Source organism: Rattus norvegicus, chromosome 5, assembly GCF_036323735.1.
Source record: "Rattus norvegicus strain BN/NHsdMcwi chromosome 5, GRCr8, whole genome shotgun sequence".
Classification (NCBI taxonomy): Eukaryota; Metazoa; Chordata; class Mammalia; order Rodentia; family Muridae; genus Rattus; species Rattus norvegicus.
The window spans coordinates 76843307-76861816 of NC_086023.1; the positions used below are offsets into that span (position 1 = coordinate 76843307).

General features: G+C 46.5%; 1 long non-coding RNA gene across 1 annotated transcript; it reads left to right on the plus strand.

Annotated features, from left to right (window-relative positions):
- The first annotated feature begins 1403 nt into the window (after positions 1-1403).
- On the plus strand, positions 1404-11948 carry LOC102556038 (uncharacterized). Its single transcript, XR_005505260.2, has 2 exons — positions 1404-10466; positions 10939-11948. It is a non-coding gene; the product is annotated as an uncharacterized LOC102556038 (long non-coding RNA).
- Positions 11949-18510: the final 6562 nt, after the last annotated feature.

The following is an 18510-nucleotide window of genomic DNA, read 5'->3' on the forward strand; positions in this document are numbered from 1 at the left end:
TTACTTTGAAATTCCGACTGTGCTGTGCTGGGCCTGTCTCATTTCTGACTCTGTAGATTCTCCCTCCATGACTTCATCCCTTCTCCTGACCAACCTCATGCTCATGACTCACCAAGACGGTCTCAACCCATCATTACTGAGCCCTGGGGACCATCCGTCCAGATGCCTTTTTGATACCTCTACTGGAACATCTCAGTGGCAACACACTCAGTGTGCCCCTCGAAGGTTCTCTTCATCTTCCTCGGCCTCCTCCCCCGCTCCCACCCCCTCTTCTGTGTTCTTATTTCAGTGAGCGCCTCCCTGGAGCTGGCCTGGGTTCCTGCTCTAGAATATATCATTGTTATGCAGTACCCACAGCCCCTCACCATTTTGACTCAGAGAGTCTATTTCCTAGCCTTGGCTTCCCTATGGGTCTTATCGCAAGGGAACGGTCATGTGACGTTTCCTAACAGGCCCTTATGGCACTGGGCTGGGGTCTCCAAAGCCAGATGCTACAGATAGCTATTATGCCTTCTGCCTGGATCCCTGGATAGGAGATGCTTAGAGCAGACCTGATTATGACCTGTAGTCAGTAGCCAAGCCCAGTGGAGCAAGCTCCAGTCTAGTGAACCCACAGATGCATGGATACAATGTAAGCGCGTGCAAGTTATGTCAGCCACTAGGACTTCTATTCACTTTTGCTACTCACTCGCCTCACCAAGCCCTCCCATTTCCCCTCCCACATCTGTCTCCATTCTTCCGGTTAGCTCCTTTCCCATCATGGCTGTCCCTAGCTGGGCCTTTTGCTATCTCTCTCACTCAGACTCTTACAAGGCCTTTTCCTGATGTTCTCACCTTCGGTCTTGGGTTCCCTGGCCTAATCTCTGCACAGTAGCAGAAGTGATCTTCCTAAATTCCAATTACACCCCAACCCTTTCTTCAGGCACCACAGGGCTTGTCCTAGAGAGTGAGAGAGGCACCCACGCCTGTGGCGCGTGAGGCACCCAAGTGCTTCGGGAAGCTCAAGACCTCTGTGCTTTTCACACCGCTGATCGTCGGTGTTCTTGGTCCTGTCTGAGCCGCATGCTTTTTCTTGCTCAGCTCCTTCTGCCAGTCCTTTACTTTCCACTTGCTCCAGTGTCACCCCTCTCCCACCTCATCTCTCAGGTGACAACCTGAAAACGGTTCTCCGGAGGAAAGACACCAACCGCTTCCAACGGTTGTTTTCCATTCGCTTGCATAGGAACCTTGGCTTCCTTATCAACACATTTATTTACCAGACTCTTTCCCATCTTTAGTCTGCTTGTCTTTCCCATCAGATTTCTACGAGAGCAGGGCAGTTCTCTAGCTTGTTAAGTGGTTAAACAGGGGTGGGTGGGGGTGGGGGGGCTGAGGTCATTCTCTGAACTGAAGAACTGCTTGTTGCGTGAGTGTTCTGTGGAAATACTGGGTGGAAATGAGAATCAAGGAACCCAGTTGGAGAAACTGAGTCACGGTGAGAGCTGAGACTGAGATCCTGGAGGTTGTCTGGGGCAGATCTGGGCTCTAGTGGGGATCCTGCGGTGGGCACTGTTTGCTGTCTGGCTTACCTACAACTAGAGAAAGCTTCAGCTGCACCCCGGAGGGAATTAGTCAATTCCTGGATCCTTCCCTTGCCCTCTCCCAGAGCAGTTGATTCAGTTTCCGTTGTAATGAGATCTCCAGGGACTTTGTAGACAAAATAATGACGGTCTTTGAGTGACCAAGAGGATAGCGAAGATTTGGTTTATTTATAACCATGTATAAGGGGCGGGGGAAGGGACGGACACATGACAAGCACACTCGGAGCCCAGAGGCAGGCACTGGATCCCTCAGAACTGGAGCTATAGGTGTTTGTGAACCACTGGGCACGTGCACTGGGAACAAGAGTCCTCTGAAAAGGAAGCACTTACGCTCTTAGCTCTTAAGCCCATCGTGCCCACTTTTTGACCTTCTTCCGGTTTGCTGTTGCCTTTTATCAGACAGCAGTGTCTATAGTCTGGATTCATAGTGAAAGAGCCAGGTTCTAAACATTTGTGCTATACTTACTTATAAGCAGTGGATATTAGAAAACTACTTTTGGGGGTGTATAGAGGAAGAGTACAGAGGAGAAAATACCAGGAAGCTTCATGATCCTGACTGTCTCAGGCCAAAGGCATAAGGGAGAAAAATACTCACTGAACTCCGTCAGAATGAAAAACCTCCATGTACTCGGGAAAGAACCCTACTACAATGTAGTGAATCCACAGTGACCCCACACTCTTGGAACCAGCTACTGGTGGGGAAATGGCTCAGCTGCTAAGATGTTTGCTATGCAAGCATGAGGTGCTGAGTTCAGATGCCCCAAACCCACATAAAAAGCCAGCTCTGCTGACACACATCTGTGACCCAGCCTTGGGGTGACAGAGACACGATAGCTCCTGGCTGGAGGGGATGAAGTGATGACTGAGCAGTTGGGAACGCTTGCTACTCTTCCAGAAGACCCAAATTCCGTCCCTAGTAGCCACCGTCTGAGTCTCACTATTGCCTATATAGCTCCAGAGGACCTGACACCCTCTTCTGTCCTCCATGGGTACCCATACTCACATAGCATAGACACAGAGAGACCTACACATACACTTAAATAAAACCAGAAGTAAATGTTTAAATAAAATAAGGAGGAGATCAATCAAGAAAGGCTTGTGGTACTCTCTGACCACAAACAAGTACACGCGAGTGCACACACACACACACACACACACACACACACACACGCACACACACACGCAGATGACAAACACACAGAGAGTGCCAAAAGACATAAAGAAAATTGGAACTCTTATGCACTGCTGGTGAGAATGTAAAATGATGCAGCTTTAAGAAGCTCCAACTGGGGAGCCAGGTGTAATGGGGCACACGGTTAATCCCAGCACCTGGGAGGCAGTGGCAGGCAGGTCTCTGAGTTTGAGCCTAGCCTGGTCTACAGAATGAGTTTCAGGACAGCCAGGGCTACACAGAGAAACTGTGTCTCAAAAAAAGACAGACAGACAGACAGACAGACAGACAGAAAGAAAGAAAGAAAGGAAGGAAGGAAGAAAACAACAACAAAGCCCCATCACTACCACCAACAAACGACCCCAAAATATTACCATATGACCTAGTGACTCTATTTTAGTCCCAAAGGAATTGCAAGTAGAAAAGTGAAAACACATTTGCATGCCTGTGTTCTTAAGAGCATTGGCCACTACAGCCAAAACCCATGAGCAACCTAAGAGTTCATTGGTGGCTGACCCAAGAAAGCATGCTGGGTACACTCAGTGGTTAGGTGCAAAGGAAGGGAAGTTTCTACGATGATGGAATAATCTTCAGACTTTCAAAGGAGGGGGCTCCACACACCACACACACACACACACACACACACACACACACACACACACACACACACCCCGTAACCCTAATGGATCTTGAAAACACTACATCCAGTGAAACCAGCCAGCCACACAAGGATAGAGCTGTATGCATCTATGAGTCAAGTTCAAAGTGACACGGGGAGAAAGGCAGTGGGTGGGGGATGTGCTGGACGTGCAAGGAATCTCAGAAGTCAGTCTGGGGAGGTAACGAGTACTTGGTGTTGATGGCAGTGTGGCACTCTGGATTGCACAGAACTGTGCCTGCAAACTGTGCCTACAAATGGTTGGAACTGTATGCTTCACACATAATTATGTTACGCTCATGTATTTTACCATCATGAAGTGAAAGCGACATATAAACACATGCTTCTACTGATCTCAAATTCCCCCCAGATTGAATTTGATAGGCCAAAAATGTGCTTTTAAAAACCTTTAAGGGTGGCGCACGGTGCTTTAATCCCAGCACTGGGGAGGCAGAGGCAGGTGGATCTTTTGAGTTCAAGGCCAGCCTGGTCTTCAGAGTTGAGTTTCAGGACAGCCAGGGATATGCATAAACCCTGTCTCAAAAAACAAAATCCACTAAAGGGCTGGTGAAATGGCTCCGTAGGTTACCTCCTGAGGTGCTTACCTCACAGGCCCACGTCCAATACCCAGAACCTATGTAAAAGGTGGAAGAGGAACAGCTCGTCACAGATGCTCTCTGACTTCCACATCCACCCACGTACACACACCAATAAACAAAAATATCCATAAAACCAGGCATGGTGCCAGGCACCTGTAATCCTACCGCTCTGGGGACTGAGACAGGGGGAGCTGAAGTTCAACGCCAGCCTAAACTACATAGCAAGACCTTGTCTCAAAAAAAAAATTAAAAAAAAAAAAAAACTTGATTTGAAATTGTTGAATGGGTACAGAGCTTCAATTCTGCAAGAGGACGAAGTTTACAGGTTGGGTGGGCAATCATGAACTTAGACACTACTGGCCTGTACACTCTCCGGTGGTTAAGATGGCAGACTCCTTGCTGTCTATTTTACAATTAAAACTTTTAAGAGTATACGTAACAAGGCTGGGCATGGTGGCGCAAGCCTAAAATCTCAGCAACACTCAGGAGCCTGAAGTAAGAGGATCGTGAGTTCCACATCAGACTGGATTATGTTTAAAAAAAAAACAAAAACAAAAAACACATGTGCCAAGCGTCTGCTGAAAACTGGGGAATGGTGACTGACAGCCACAGGGATGAGGAAACCTCAGTGGTTGTTCGGGAAGTTAACTGGGGCATTCTCTGGGCAGTCCCTCCCAGTCTCAAGCCATAGGAACTAGGAGATGGGCGAAAGCAGACTGAAGGCCCGCCCAGACTTTCTGATTTTGATGACCTGGGTGGAGGGAGGACTTTGAATTTCTAATAAGTCCAAGCTGAGGAACCGGGTGATGCTGGCCTCCCAACTGCTCTCCCTCCTTCGCCTCTCCGGAGAGAGATAGCATCTGTCCTAGGTAGAGTGCAGAGTACACTCAAGGGTTCTCAAGGGACCAGGACCCTCCATACTAACAGACATTTACCAGGACCTACTAGCCTGCCCTCTCCACAATAAGGGGAGGCTATGGAAACTGTCACCAATCATTGTAAGCTTAACAGATTTCTAAAGTCCAGAGAATCAACACATGAGGAAGTAGAGTCAATCAAACCAACATGGTCAAAACACACACAGACACACACACACGCACACAGACACACACACAGACAGACACACACAGACACACAGACAGGCACACACATATGTAGACATACACACACACAGACACACAGACACAGACACACAGACACACAGACACACAGACATAGACACACATGGACACACACACGGACACACACACACATAGACACACACAGACACACAGACACACAGACACAGACACACACATTATTCTCACACTTTAGAGACCACAAAGAGGACAAAAAAAAAAAAAAAAAAGGAGGAGAAAGAGACTGGAAGAAAACGGTTAAGCCTAATACACACAAAACACGCCAATATTGAGTTTACTTACAAACTGGAATTCATTTCAGTTGTTTTAATCACTTTTAGACTGTAGGCATTCCTGAAGCCACCCCCCTGGATCTAAATGAAGACTGCATCCAGGCCCAGATACGGTGGCCCACATTTGTCTGCTCAGCGGTCTAGAGGCTGAAGCAAGATGACCATGAATTTGAATCTTCTCACTTCTCAAAGAGACCCTATCTTTAAAGTAAACAGAAATAAAAAGAAATCTAGAATAGATCAAAAAATGGATCAGGTCCATTTCTGCAGAAGGTTCCCTGCCCAGCCAATGACCCCCATAGCTCTCCCTCCATCCCCTAGACGCCTCTTCCGAAGCCTCATACAAATGGAACCAAAGACTCCATGCCTGTGTAGGCAGTACCTTGTCCTCTGTCATTGTATCCCACAGATGAGTGTCACACTGCTGTTGGTGAACACTCAGGTTGTTACCACTTAGCTCTTGTAAGTGACACTAAGACTATTCATATACATTCATGCTGAAGGATTTCTGTCTTGGGTCTGTGTTGACTGCCATTGTTTGGACATAAGATTTACTTGACTTTAATACCATGCAGTATCTGAGAATTCCAATTGTCCTATGTACTTACCAATACCAGACAATATCATTGTTTAAATTACTGTAAATGATAAGGGAGAGGCATGCATAGCTCTGATTTGCATAATCTAATGAGTAATAATAAGTCAGTCTTTATATACTGACTATTTGAATATCTCTCTTCAGTCTTTAGCCTGTTTTGTTATGGGATTGATTTTTTTTATTGGTTTATTAAGGATCTTTACATATGATATATACCCTTTGACAAAGATATGTGTATCTTTAGTTATTCTCTACCAGTCTGTGGCTTCCCTTCTTTATCTTATGATTTTGGTCTTCTGGTTATGAGAAGCCTTAATGAAATTGCCTATCAAGTTGTTTGTTAACTTACACTTCTTTGTATTCTATTTTGAAAACAGATGCTTAACCTCAAGTCCATGGAGACATTCTGCCATGCTTCCTTTTAGACATTTTTAAAGATTTATTTTATTTTTCACTGTGAGGTGCAGGGCATGTGCACTTGAGTGCAGGTACCTTCAGAGGCCAGAAGAAAGTGTGTGCACCTGGAGTTGGAATTAAAGGTGGTTTGCAGCCCAGTTGGTGTGGGCGTTGGGAACAGAGCTCAGACCCTCTGCAAGTGCTTTCAACTGATGAGCCATCTCTCCAGTCCTGCCTTTAAAAATCTGTATTATAGCAATAGCTTTTGTCTTTATACCTATAATCCAACATGTAACCTGTGTATGTTGTGAAGGATCCAGTTCTTCCCTCCCTCCCTCCTTCCCTCCCTCCCTCCCTCCCTTCCTCCTCCCACCTCTCTCTTCCCTGGAACCCCAAATGACTCAACTTCATGTAACAGCATTTTACTGATCAGCACCTCCACTGACTTGCTATTCGAATGCCTGTCTGAAGTCATGTGATCGAGTGAGTGAGACTGAGTGGACCCTCCAATCTATTTCAACGGTCCATCTGCTGTAATTACGTCAGGTTTTTTTGCGGGGAGGGGGACAGGGTTTTTCTGGCGGTGGTGCCGGTTCCTTAGGTAAGGCCTCAGTTTGTAGCTCTGTCTGGCCTAGAACTCACTATGCAGACTCACTATGTTGTCTAATTGTCAGAGATCCACCTGCCTCTACTTCCCAAGTGCGGGGATTAAAGGCGGGCACCACGATCATGATCATTGGTTAGTTTGTTTTGTTTTGCTTTGTTTTGTTTTTGTTTGAGATGGGGTCTTGCTGTGTATCCCTGGCTGTTCTGGAACTCCTTTCTAGATCAGGCTGGACTTGAACTCACAGAGATCCACTTGCCTCTGCCTCCCAAGTGCTGGGATTAAAGGTGTGTACCACCAACCCAAGTTGAGTTAGTTTGTTTTTAATATAGGTTTAGAGCGGGTGGTGGTCCTCTTAATTCCACCCACCTTTAGCTCTTGCTTTCCCAGGTCTTTTGCACTAAATGTGGACTAAACTCCTCAGTGTTCACTAAGATAAAACTGGACTTTTTGGAGTTACAGATCGCTCTGAGGTGCCTGATGTGGGTGCTAGGAATGAAACTCCGATCCTCTGGAAGATCAGGACATGTTCATAACCACTGAGCCATCACTTAAGCAGAGGGTAAATTTTTTAGAACTAAAATTATGGGGCCCATGCAACAACCATGATCAGAGGCAACTATTTACGACTAAACTATGTGGCTTTCTCACTTTGCACAGCAAGTTGTCTCAAGGCTTTGCTATCTGCAGACACAACCTTGTGTGAAGATTCTGACTATGGCGACACAAACTTGCTCTTGGCTTTGTCATCAATCAGTCTAAGCATCTTGCTTGTACCCCTGCCTGGGGAGGCAGGTGAGAGCCACGGTTCCAAGTGTGGGCTTGGAGATGGACAAAGGTAGTTAAAATATCATCTTGTTCTGATGCATGAGGGATGTGTCTCTAACAGACTCCTTAACATATGAGACTTTTGGGGCTGGAGATGAAGCAGTGGTTAAAAATTTGGGATGTTCTATCAGAGGACCCAAGTTCAATACTGAAGAAATAAAGTTTCATAGATGAGAAAAACAAAGTTATAAAAACAAGGTTTTGAGAAATACATCTGGTGGTCAGGATGCCTATGACAAACTTGTGACCTTTCTGAGAGATACATCTGATGTCATGATGCCCAGTGATATGACAGAGTTTTGGTGATTAAGATTCTGACTAAGCTAATCAAGACAAAACAAAAACAACTGTTCTCAGAAAGATCCCCTACCCCTCCCTGTGGTAAATTCCAAGAACAACCTCAAGATGTCATCCTGACCCTGCCCGGCCACCCAGTTCACCCCCCCCCCCCTCTAAGGGACGTGCCAACTTAGCCCTTTCCCAGTGATTCACCAAGGCCAGGTGTACGGCTGCATGAGGAAAGTGACCAACTGAGCCAAGAACAGCCCCTTGAGCAGGCCAGCCAATACCTGACCAGATCCTTTGTCCTGTGCACCACCAATGAGAATGGGCCAGCTAACCCTGTTGCTCTGTAACGAATAAAAGATGTGTGCTTTTTGGGTTCGGGGTTGCCTCTCCCTGTGTGGATGAGCAACCCCACGTACGTGGATTAAAAAACCTCATGCTATTGCAGCAGTCACTTTGTCAATCTGTGCTCTGTGGGTTGCGCTCCTGAGGTGAGGCCATTATGGGGTCTTTCAACAATACCTAGCACCCATCTGGCAGCTCACGGCAATCTATAACTCCAGTTTCAGGAGATCTGATGCTGTCTGAGAGCTCCGTGTTTGCATGCACTGCACAGACACACATTCAGGAAAACACTCACTTGCATACATACATACATACATACATACATACATACATACATACATACATCTTTAAAATGAGACATACAAGACTTTCACAGGCTCCAGTTCCAACAGTGGTGACTATGTCAAAGGTACATCGTGGGAACTGCTCAGAAACTTGAAACACCCAGAGAGCATCAGACTTTCAAGGAATGCTGTCTGCTACCATTGGGGCGAGGTTGTCTCCTGAAAGAATGACTCTGTAAGGCAGGAAATGCAGAGTGGAGAGGGAGGACAGGAACTCCCTGGAACTCAGCAACAGGACTCAGGCCCCATGAAAAAGGAACTGGCCGAAGGCAGCTGGGCACGCATGTGCACGTCTGTGCATACGTGTGCATTCCTATGTATACTAAGAGCTGTCCGTCCAGGCATGGGTATGGCAGAGTTACTATAAAAGAGCAAAAGCTAGGGATGATAGTGGAAATTCGAGAATGACACTGGGGACCAGCAAGATGGCTAGGTGGGTAAAGGTGCTTGCTGCCAAGTCTGACAACCCGAGTTCGATCCCCAGAACACCATGTGATGGAAGGGAAGGACTAACTCCTGTGACATCCATGTGAGCACTGTGATCACGTGTAACACACACACACACACACATACACACACACACACAGAGAGAGAGAGAGAGAGAGAGAGAGAGAGAGAGAGAGAGAGAGAATTAAAAAGAAGAAAGGCCATAGATCACCTGTCTCAATAACAGAATAACAACTACAGGCGCCACTGAGTGGACAGTACAAGTGAGCTAAGCTCACTCCTTCTTTCTCCTAAAGCCTGGAAAAAAATACTGTACTGACAGCAAATAGTGTTGGAGAAACGCCACGAGGGTTTTGGATTTATCTTAGGATATCAAGGCCCGAGGCGGGGAGAAGGACAGCCTCACCCAGGTGAGGTGGGAGTATCAGGCCGTTTCATTTGCATGTTAAAAACGGTGATATCAATCTATAGAGAGGCACTGTTAAAAGCCCTTTAATGAACGTAATTAAGTCATTTGATCTTCCCAGCAACCCCACAAAGTAGAGACTGTTATCATCCCCATCTCTTCAGATGAGGAACGGAAGGCATCCAGCTGTCCAGTCAGCTTTCTCAGAGTCGCACAGCCAAGTACACTGGATGTAAGCCCCAGAGACCGTGTTCTTAACCCCTGAGCCCCAAGCAGGTGAGCTGGGGCATATGAGTCTTCATAAGGTCACCGTATCACCATGTCTACTTAGTGCTTTCAATATTTTCCACTTCCAGACGTAATAGACACTTCTGCGCATCTAATTTTTCTCTTCCGTTGAATCACCTCTTCAGGACTGCCTCCTGTAAATGGCATGACTCTGTCCCTGGTGATAAAACACTTTACAGTCGTGGTTACATGTTGCATTTGCCAAACAGGCAGCACCAGTTTACGACGTTGTTACCAGGGGACGACTTTGCCACTTTCACCACCACCATAAGGAGCAGAGGGAGAATCACCGTCGACATAAACACCCAAGTCTATCGCATTTAAATTTAATAGACGCACAGCTGGTTGTTGGCAATTTGCAGCATGTGACGTGGCTAATAGCCGTTCAGCTGGGATTCTCTCTGAGTTCCAGGCCTTTTCGTTCACCACATCGGGTTAGCCGGAGTTGAGCTTTCAGCCTTCATTGTTCTTGGCCCTGTGGTCCCAGTCTATGCAGAACAGCAGAGGTAAGCGGCCCATGCCTTTGATTTTCTATCTACGGTGTGTGCTAGATGCAGACGAGCTGGATGTGGGTGCTGTATGAATTAAGTTCATCCTCCTTCCCTTCCTCCCTCCCTTCCTTCCTTCCTTCCTTCCTTCCTTCCTTCCTTCCTTCCTTCCTTCTTTCCTTTCTCCCTCCTCCCTCCCTCCCTCCCTCCCTCCCTCCCTTCCTTCCTTCCTTCCTTATTAATTCTGCTCACACTGAAAGGGGCCCTGGGACCAACAGAATGACAGAGACATTGGAGCTGAGTGACCTTGTTCGAAGCCTTGGCTTGCATTTTGTTCTGCTAGTTCTGGCTGGGTGGCCTTGGCTGCATTCCACGACTTCCTGATGCCTCTGTTTCCTTATCTTTAAAGCAGGGATAATAATACTCCCCACCCCCCCTCGCCTTTTCCTGTAAGAATGTGAGATAATGTTTGCAAACCTCTCACTCTTAGATGTTGGGACCTGTAATTATCAGTCCCATTGTGCGAGACAGGTTACATCCTACTGCTCAGCCTGGAGCATGTGTGCACTTCTACAGACTGTCCTGGACCAGCTTTCTCTCTGCATCCCAAAGCTCAGCCTAGGACATGATGGACCCCGGGAGGATTTGTTTACCGGATGGCTTGGAAAAGAAAAAATTCTCCCACAGCCTGCCCGAAAACCTCCACATGCTGAGGGTACACACTCGAAATGGAGAGTCTGAGAACTCGAACTCTTGTTTTTCTGAATGCACAGGCAGCCTTTCATACTGATAGGGAATTGGCTCCAGGACTCTTCCAGAGACTCGACTCCTGGATGTTCAAGTCCTTCAGGTAGAATGCTTCAGTCGACGCATGTAATGTGTGCAGTGCTCTTGTATGCTCCAACCGCATACTTAGAATGCTTAACCACATGCTTAGAAGGAGAACCTCGAGGTCTTGCTCCCAGACTAACACAAGGGAGGAGGCTGTTAGTGATCCGGACAGCCGCATGCTTTTTCCTGAATGTTTTTGACTGGTCTCAATCTACAGACATGGATAAGGCCTTAGGATCTTGTTCATGGGAAACCTGTGGCCAGTGGGGTCCACTGTCTTTCTTCTCCGTTATGCATAGCAGATGCCCTTTCCTCCACGCTGTGGCTCTGCTGCCTTTCCACTTTCCAAACGAAACCAAGGCTGTGTCCGAGGAGGAGTTTGGTGAAGGTTTCGGTGACATTGGATACCTGCTGCTTAGACGTTCTGGTTTTATCACTGAGAATCCAGAAGAACCCTTGGGCCCTGGTTTTCTCTCTGAGTGGTTGATTTCTCTAGCACAAGAGAAGCTGGCAGACAAATTCACCGTAACGAGATTAAGGTCTGAGTCCCACCCACCGTGTGACCGGATTGGCTGTGTTGGGACATATTGATGTTAGAGCTACATGGTGTGAAACAGATCAAAGTTTTGTTTTGTCTTCATTCAAAAACTGTAAAAAGAATTATTTCAATTATGTATCTGTGTGTCTCCTTTTCTGTGGGTATACACGGGTGTGGGACCCACGGAGGCCAGAAGAGGGCATCTGACTCCCCATGGCTGGAATCATAGGCAACTGTGTGCTCAGTGTGGGTGCTAGAACCCAGTCCTTTGAAAGAGGACCAAGTGTTCTTGTTTTTTTCTTTTTTAAGATTTATTTTATTTTATTTATATGAGTACACTGTAGCTGTCTTCAGACACACCAGAAGAGGGCATCAGATCTCATTACAGATGGTTGTGAGCCACCGTGTGGTTGCTGGGAATTGAACTCAGGACCTCTGGAAGAGCAGCCAGTGCTCTTAACCACTGAGCCATCTCTCCAGCCCAGGAACAAGTGTTCTTAAGAAGAGCCGGGGCATCTCTCCAGCTCTCGTTCAGTTTTGACTCTGTATAAACAAGTGGCCTAACCGTTTGGCAGTTTTGACAAAGCCAGTGTGCGTTATTGTCAGCATGCTGATGTGACCAAACCTGACACGTCAGCTTTGCATCCGAGCTCCGCTTCCAAACCTGCCTTCTGTTCCCATCAAAAATAGGCTTGCTGCTTTGGTGAAGTGTCGGTGCCGGGACAAGTTTTTATGAGTAATCCCCACAGGAAGAGGAAGTAGGCTAATTTGGATGCCAAAGCTTGTGGGGTGTGTTAAACGATGGGCTTGTGGTGTTTTAAAAATCAGTTCGAAAAGTACTCTCCCTCCCCACCCCCCCAGCTAGCATTTCTGGATTTGAATTTGGCACAGGGTATTTTTAGTGCTGTAGATGACAACATGATCTGGCTGGTGTTTTACACCTGGGATATTCTTTATGATTGATCACTGGGCTAGCAGCCTTCGCATGTTGAATCCTTCGTAAGAATCCATTTTCATACTCGTCAGCCTTCTACTCAAACGTCGGTGCAAACCACGGGTCTAGTCAAGTCATTCTCTTGCTTGGCCATTCTGCTTCTCTTACAACCAAACCCAATGTCATCCTGGTCATCCTGACTTGAAAAGAGCTGATCCTCTCTCCAGTTAATTTCCGCACTCCCCACAGCTTCTTTAGAGCCTCCCCTCCCCACTTTGTCTACCTTCCCCTTTCTTTGTTTATAATTCAGGTAAAATCCACATGTCCTAGAATTAACCATGGGTTCCTCTTGCTGTTATGAAACACCATGACCAAAGCGACGTAGGGAGGAAAGGGTTTATCTGACTTATGCTTCCACATCACTGTTCATCATCAAAGGAAGTCAGGGCAGGAATTCAAACAGGGTGGGGACCTGGAGGAAGGCGCTGATGCTGAGGGCATGGAGGGGTGCTGCTTACTGGCTTGCTCAGCCTGCTTTCTTATAGAAACAGGACTGCCAGCCTGGGGGCAGCCCCACCCATGTCACCAGTGAAAAAATATGCCCCACGGGCTTGCCTACAGCCTGATCTTATGGAGACGTTGCTTTTCCTCAGCTACAAAACTGGTCAGCACGGTGTTAAATAAATGAATTCTCTGGTGTTTAGTTCATTTGCAATGCTGTGTAACCTGGGAGGGTCTAGAATCACTTAGGGGACAGACCTCTGGGTCTGTTTGTGAGGAAGTTTTAGTTTGGGTTATCTGAGGTGTGACGGCCCCTCCTAACTGTGGATTGGGTCTAGCCTGAATCGAAAGGGGAGGCAGTCATTGGTCTCTCTGCTTCCTGACTGCAGATGCAATGGCCTCATGCTCCTGCTGCTGTGCCCTTCAAGCCACGATGCACCTGACCCTAGAACTGCGAGCTGAAGTAAACCCTTTCTTCCCTAAATTGCTACTTTGTCACAGAAACAAGGAACGTGTTAGTACAGCTGCAATCTAGTTCCTGGGGATTTTTATCACTCCCAAAGGAAATCTGTTCTAAGAACCCTCCCCTTCTGGCTCCCTACAGTAAGCAATCTGCATTCTGTCTATAGACTTGCCTCTTCTATACATCAACTCATATAGTTCCAGATTTTTGAGTCTGGCTTGTTTTGCTTAGTTTAATGTTTTGAAATTTCATCCACATGGTTGAGTGTCTCAGAGTCTTGTTCTCTTTAATGGCAGAGGTTGGACTGATAGTCTCCTGTCTGGACAGTTCACATTTGATTTACCCAGTGACCCACTAATGGGCATTTGGGTTACCCCTATCTTTTGAATAATGCATATATGTGTCCACATGTGTTTGAGCGTCTGTTTTATATACTCTGAGACATAATCTATATCTACCCTTGACCTTGCTGGCTCACAGGGTAGTTCAATATTTAACACATAAAAAACCTACCAGACTTTTTCTTCTCTTTTCTAACCATAACAGTATATTTAAAAGAATATATGTCATAGTAAACTATGAGATATCCTTATTTGGGGGCAGAGATTGTCTGGAATTCATGTGTCAACTTCTAGTACCTGGTACAGGGGCTTCACAAAGATATTTAATAAGTGCTCGTGGATTGGATTGCCTTTAGAAGGGCTGGTGTGTGTGTGTGTGTGTGTGTGTGTGTGTGTGTGTACTCACGTATGCACGCACATGTGTTTAAGCCATAGGTCAACCTTCAGAACCATCTTTCTTTTTGTTTTGGAGACAGGTTCTCTCACTGGCCAGCAATTAGGGTAGGTTGGCTGTCCATTCAACCCAAGAATCTGCCTGTCTCAGCCTTGCCAGTCCTAGGATTACACACATGTATTGCCATGACAATGTAAAAAACGTGTGTTTTGGAGATGAGCCTGCTCTTCACTGCTTGCATGGCAAACACTTCAATGGTGGAGCAACTTCCCCAGCCCACGAACAATTTTATCTTTAAGGAAGAAGTGGAATGTCTGCGGTGAGGCTTTGGAATTAGAGATAACCCAGGCAGGAAGAGGGAGCAGGTCCATCCAGGAAAACCCCTACCAGTCCTTTGAACAAAGGGAGGGGAAGGCCATTGTGGGAGGATTAGTTTACAAGCTCTCAGGCTTCTCCTCTTGGTTTGCCTTAACTCATAACTTTATGGGGAATCACATCCTTCTGCCAAATGAAACGATCGAATATTTCAGCGACACACAGTCTTTTTGTTGCTAGTGGAAACATGACTTGAGAACGATGAACTGAGGCTTGAGAGACTGCTCAGAGGTTAGGAGCACTTGGTGCTCTTGCAGAGAGGTTCTGGGGCAGGTTATATAACCATCCACAACTCTGATCGAATCACTCTTCTGACCTCTGAGGGCACAGGTATGCATGTGGTACCTGTACACACGTGCAGGTGAAACACTCATATACGAAAAGTAAAATAAAGGAATGGAATAAGTAAGGAAAGTATGAAGTCATAGGTATGGGCCCATGGGGCTCATTTGATGGGAGAGTGTGGTGGTATGGGTAGGGAGGAGGCAGGACATGAACTTGACCTGGAGAGAGTGGCGGCCTGGGTAGGGAGGAGGCCAGGCACCAGCTTGGCCTGATTCTTCACCTCCCAAGAACCTCAGCAAAGCTCCAAGACTCCACATATCCTGTGTATTCAGAACCCCTCAAAGATGAACAAAGCTAATAGACACATTGTTCTTCAAAGACACATTGTTAAAAAGCAGTACAGGGGGGCTTTAAGATTTAAATGGCAGGGATTCAGACATGGTTCAGTGGTTAGCAGCACTGACTGCTCTTTCAGAGGACCTGAGTTTAGTTCATTGCACCCACATGGTGGCTCACAACCATCTGTAACTCCAGTTCCAGGGAGAACTGCCACCCTCTTCTGGCCTCTTCAAGCATCAGGTACACAGACTCACATACATACATACATACGTACGTACATACATACATACATACATACATACATTCATACATACAAGCAGGCAAAATACCCATGCACATAAAATGACTAAATCTTTAAAAAAGATTTAAATAACAACTGAAGGCTGGGAATGTGGCTCCATGGTGTGTGTGATGCTTGCCTTTCATGCACAAGGCCCCAAGCTCCATCCCAACACTGAGAAGTAAATACACGATTTTTAAAAAGTAACTTAAGTGAGAACTGAATCAGAAAGCTTTCTTGAAACATAGTAATGTGTGTTCTTGGCTAAGAAGGGAGTTCTCTAGCCCTTCCTCAACTTTTTATATTAAAAAAGAAAGGATATTGAGGGCAGGTTTCATGACCAGAACTGCCAAGCGTCTGTTACTATGAACTGAACGGATTCCTGACCCGTGAGAGGCTCTCCAGCACAGCACAGGAGTGGGCAGGCCTAGTCTTGTCCCATGCCTGGTTCATTCGCTTTCTTTGCCTCTTTCTTTTGACAAAACATCTGAAAGCATGCTGTTTACACTCTTCCATTTACACAACTTCCCCCTCTTTTTGCTTCTGAATCAGGGCATAGCAGAGATGACCCCCTCTCCCCCAATACAGAGTGGCCACTGCTGACCTGGCCCCTCACTTCCCCTGGCCTGCTTGGCTTCTTTGACTGCCACTGACGCTCATGAGTAGGCCATGTCTGGGGCGATCCTGCCTGAACCTCAAATTCTCTCGTGTTTATTCAGCTTGAGAGACAGGAACTGTCTCAGGTGGTGAGCTGGGAAGATAGCTTACACAGATATCTGAATTCCTGGGAACACTGAACGTCCGACTTGCTGTTGCAGAATGAACACCATTCCTAGCTCACTGATAGCCCCCTCCTTTGATTTTTTGTGGGGGCTCTTCCTGGTTGGAATGCTGCAACTCTATTTTTTTTTTTTTTTTTTTTTTGGTTCTTTTTTTTTCCGGAGCTGGGGACCGAACCCAGGGCCTTGCGCTTCCTAGGCAAGCACTCTACCACTGAGCTAAATCCCCAGCCCCTGCAACTCTATTTTTAAAAGACAGTTCTGGAGACCTGGATCTACCTTTTCACAGGAGAGCCCCTATGATGAAAACAGAAAGACATTTCAAGCTCAATATCTCTTAACTTCCTCAACACTGGCTTTCGCTTCAAAATGGAAACGAACGCAAGGACACACACGGCCCCAATCCCTCCACTTCTTAAGAGAACTCACGGTTGTCTTCGGGTGGCCCACGTGGTGGTAACCCCTCTTGCTCCACCATGCTGCCCGATGCTGACTGGGAAGCTGTAATCCTTTAACTAGCACTTCAGAAAAGCGCCGGTCTGTCCTGCAAACCCTGGGACTTGTCTCAGAAGTCTCGCCTCCATCGGCTTCCAAGCGCTAATGTTACAGGATTATTTTCTCCTGGGTAAACCTGTGAAACAGGTCTTCAGGCTCCAGTTCGTGTGTCAGAGTTTTTAATTGATTCTTCACCAGGTCTATCCACCCCATAATAGTAGTGCTGTGCACAGGACATGTTTTACAGGAATAGTCACCCGGAGCTTAATTTGTTGTCGCATAGCAGATGGACTGTTTCACAATGCAAATAAATTTGTTTTGCGCCCTGACGATTGTGCTTGAGGAAGAGCTCTTTACAGAGGCTGCGTGCGGCTGGTGAGATCCCCGCCTCCTGAGCACGGCTTCTTGCTCGTCCTGAAGAACAGTTCAGCAGAAAAGAGTACTACCAGGGCCTAGGCCAGCAGACAGGGGTGATCCGACATAAAGTACCATATATGTTCCCTTGTTATCTTCCTGATAATATTGTAAAGAGGGAAGGACGGCTACCATTATGCTCCTTTAAGAAGTAAGAATCCTGGGGCCCAAAGAGGCTCATGCTCTGTTCAAGGAAACGCAGTGAGTAAGAGGTCCAGGAAGGCTAAATAGCAGATGCTCTGTTTAGTAATTACCATTTCCTTGGCCAATAGCCAAGATTATGCCATGAGACAGGTCCATTTTCTGTTTCTCATGTTTCATAAATTTTAGAGGCTAAAATTTTGTGTGCGTGGGTGTTTTGTTTGTATGTTCATGCACCACATGCATGTAGTACCTCAGGAGGCCAGAAGAGGGCACCAGACCCCTCAAACTGGAGCTAAATCAACTTTCAAGTGGTCAACGGCATACTAAAGCAATTACGATCTTGTATCTAGGACCTCACCAAGCCCTTTCCACTTCTGTAAGGGCTAAATGGGTTATCCCCATGCAGTATGTAAAACAAGCTTGATTCGGTGGCCTTCCCTTGGCATTATTAAGTGCTGAGCAATGCAAAATAATCTGAATTTTTATTCCTGTCACTCAAAAAATCCTGAAGGAAATCTGTCTGTGATAAAGTGAATACTTCTGTTAGAATCCTGTCATATCCTGTCTCCCTTTTCTTCCTATTTTTTCTATCTACCCATCTGCCTGCCCTGAATCTATCCACTCACCCACCCCCCCACCCATCCATCCATCCATCCACCCCCACCCCATCCATCCATCCATCCACCCACCCACCCATTCATCCATTTCTTTGACCATCTGCCTGCCTGTCTGTCTGTCCATCCATCCACCTATCCATCTGCTTGCCCTATCTATCTATCTGTCTGTCTATTTCTATCATTTATCATCTAATCTAGCTACCCATCCATTTTTATCTGTTTACACATGTATCAGTATTTATCATCCACTCCTTCGCCTGCCTGCCTTATATCTGTCTTCAGTACCTCAGTCAAATCAAACCCGAAATCTCTCAAATTGAGGTAGTATAGTG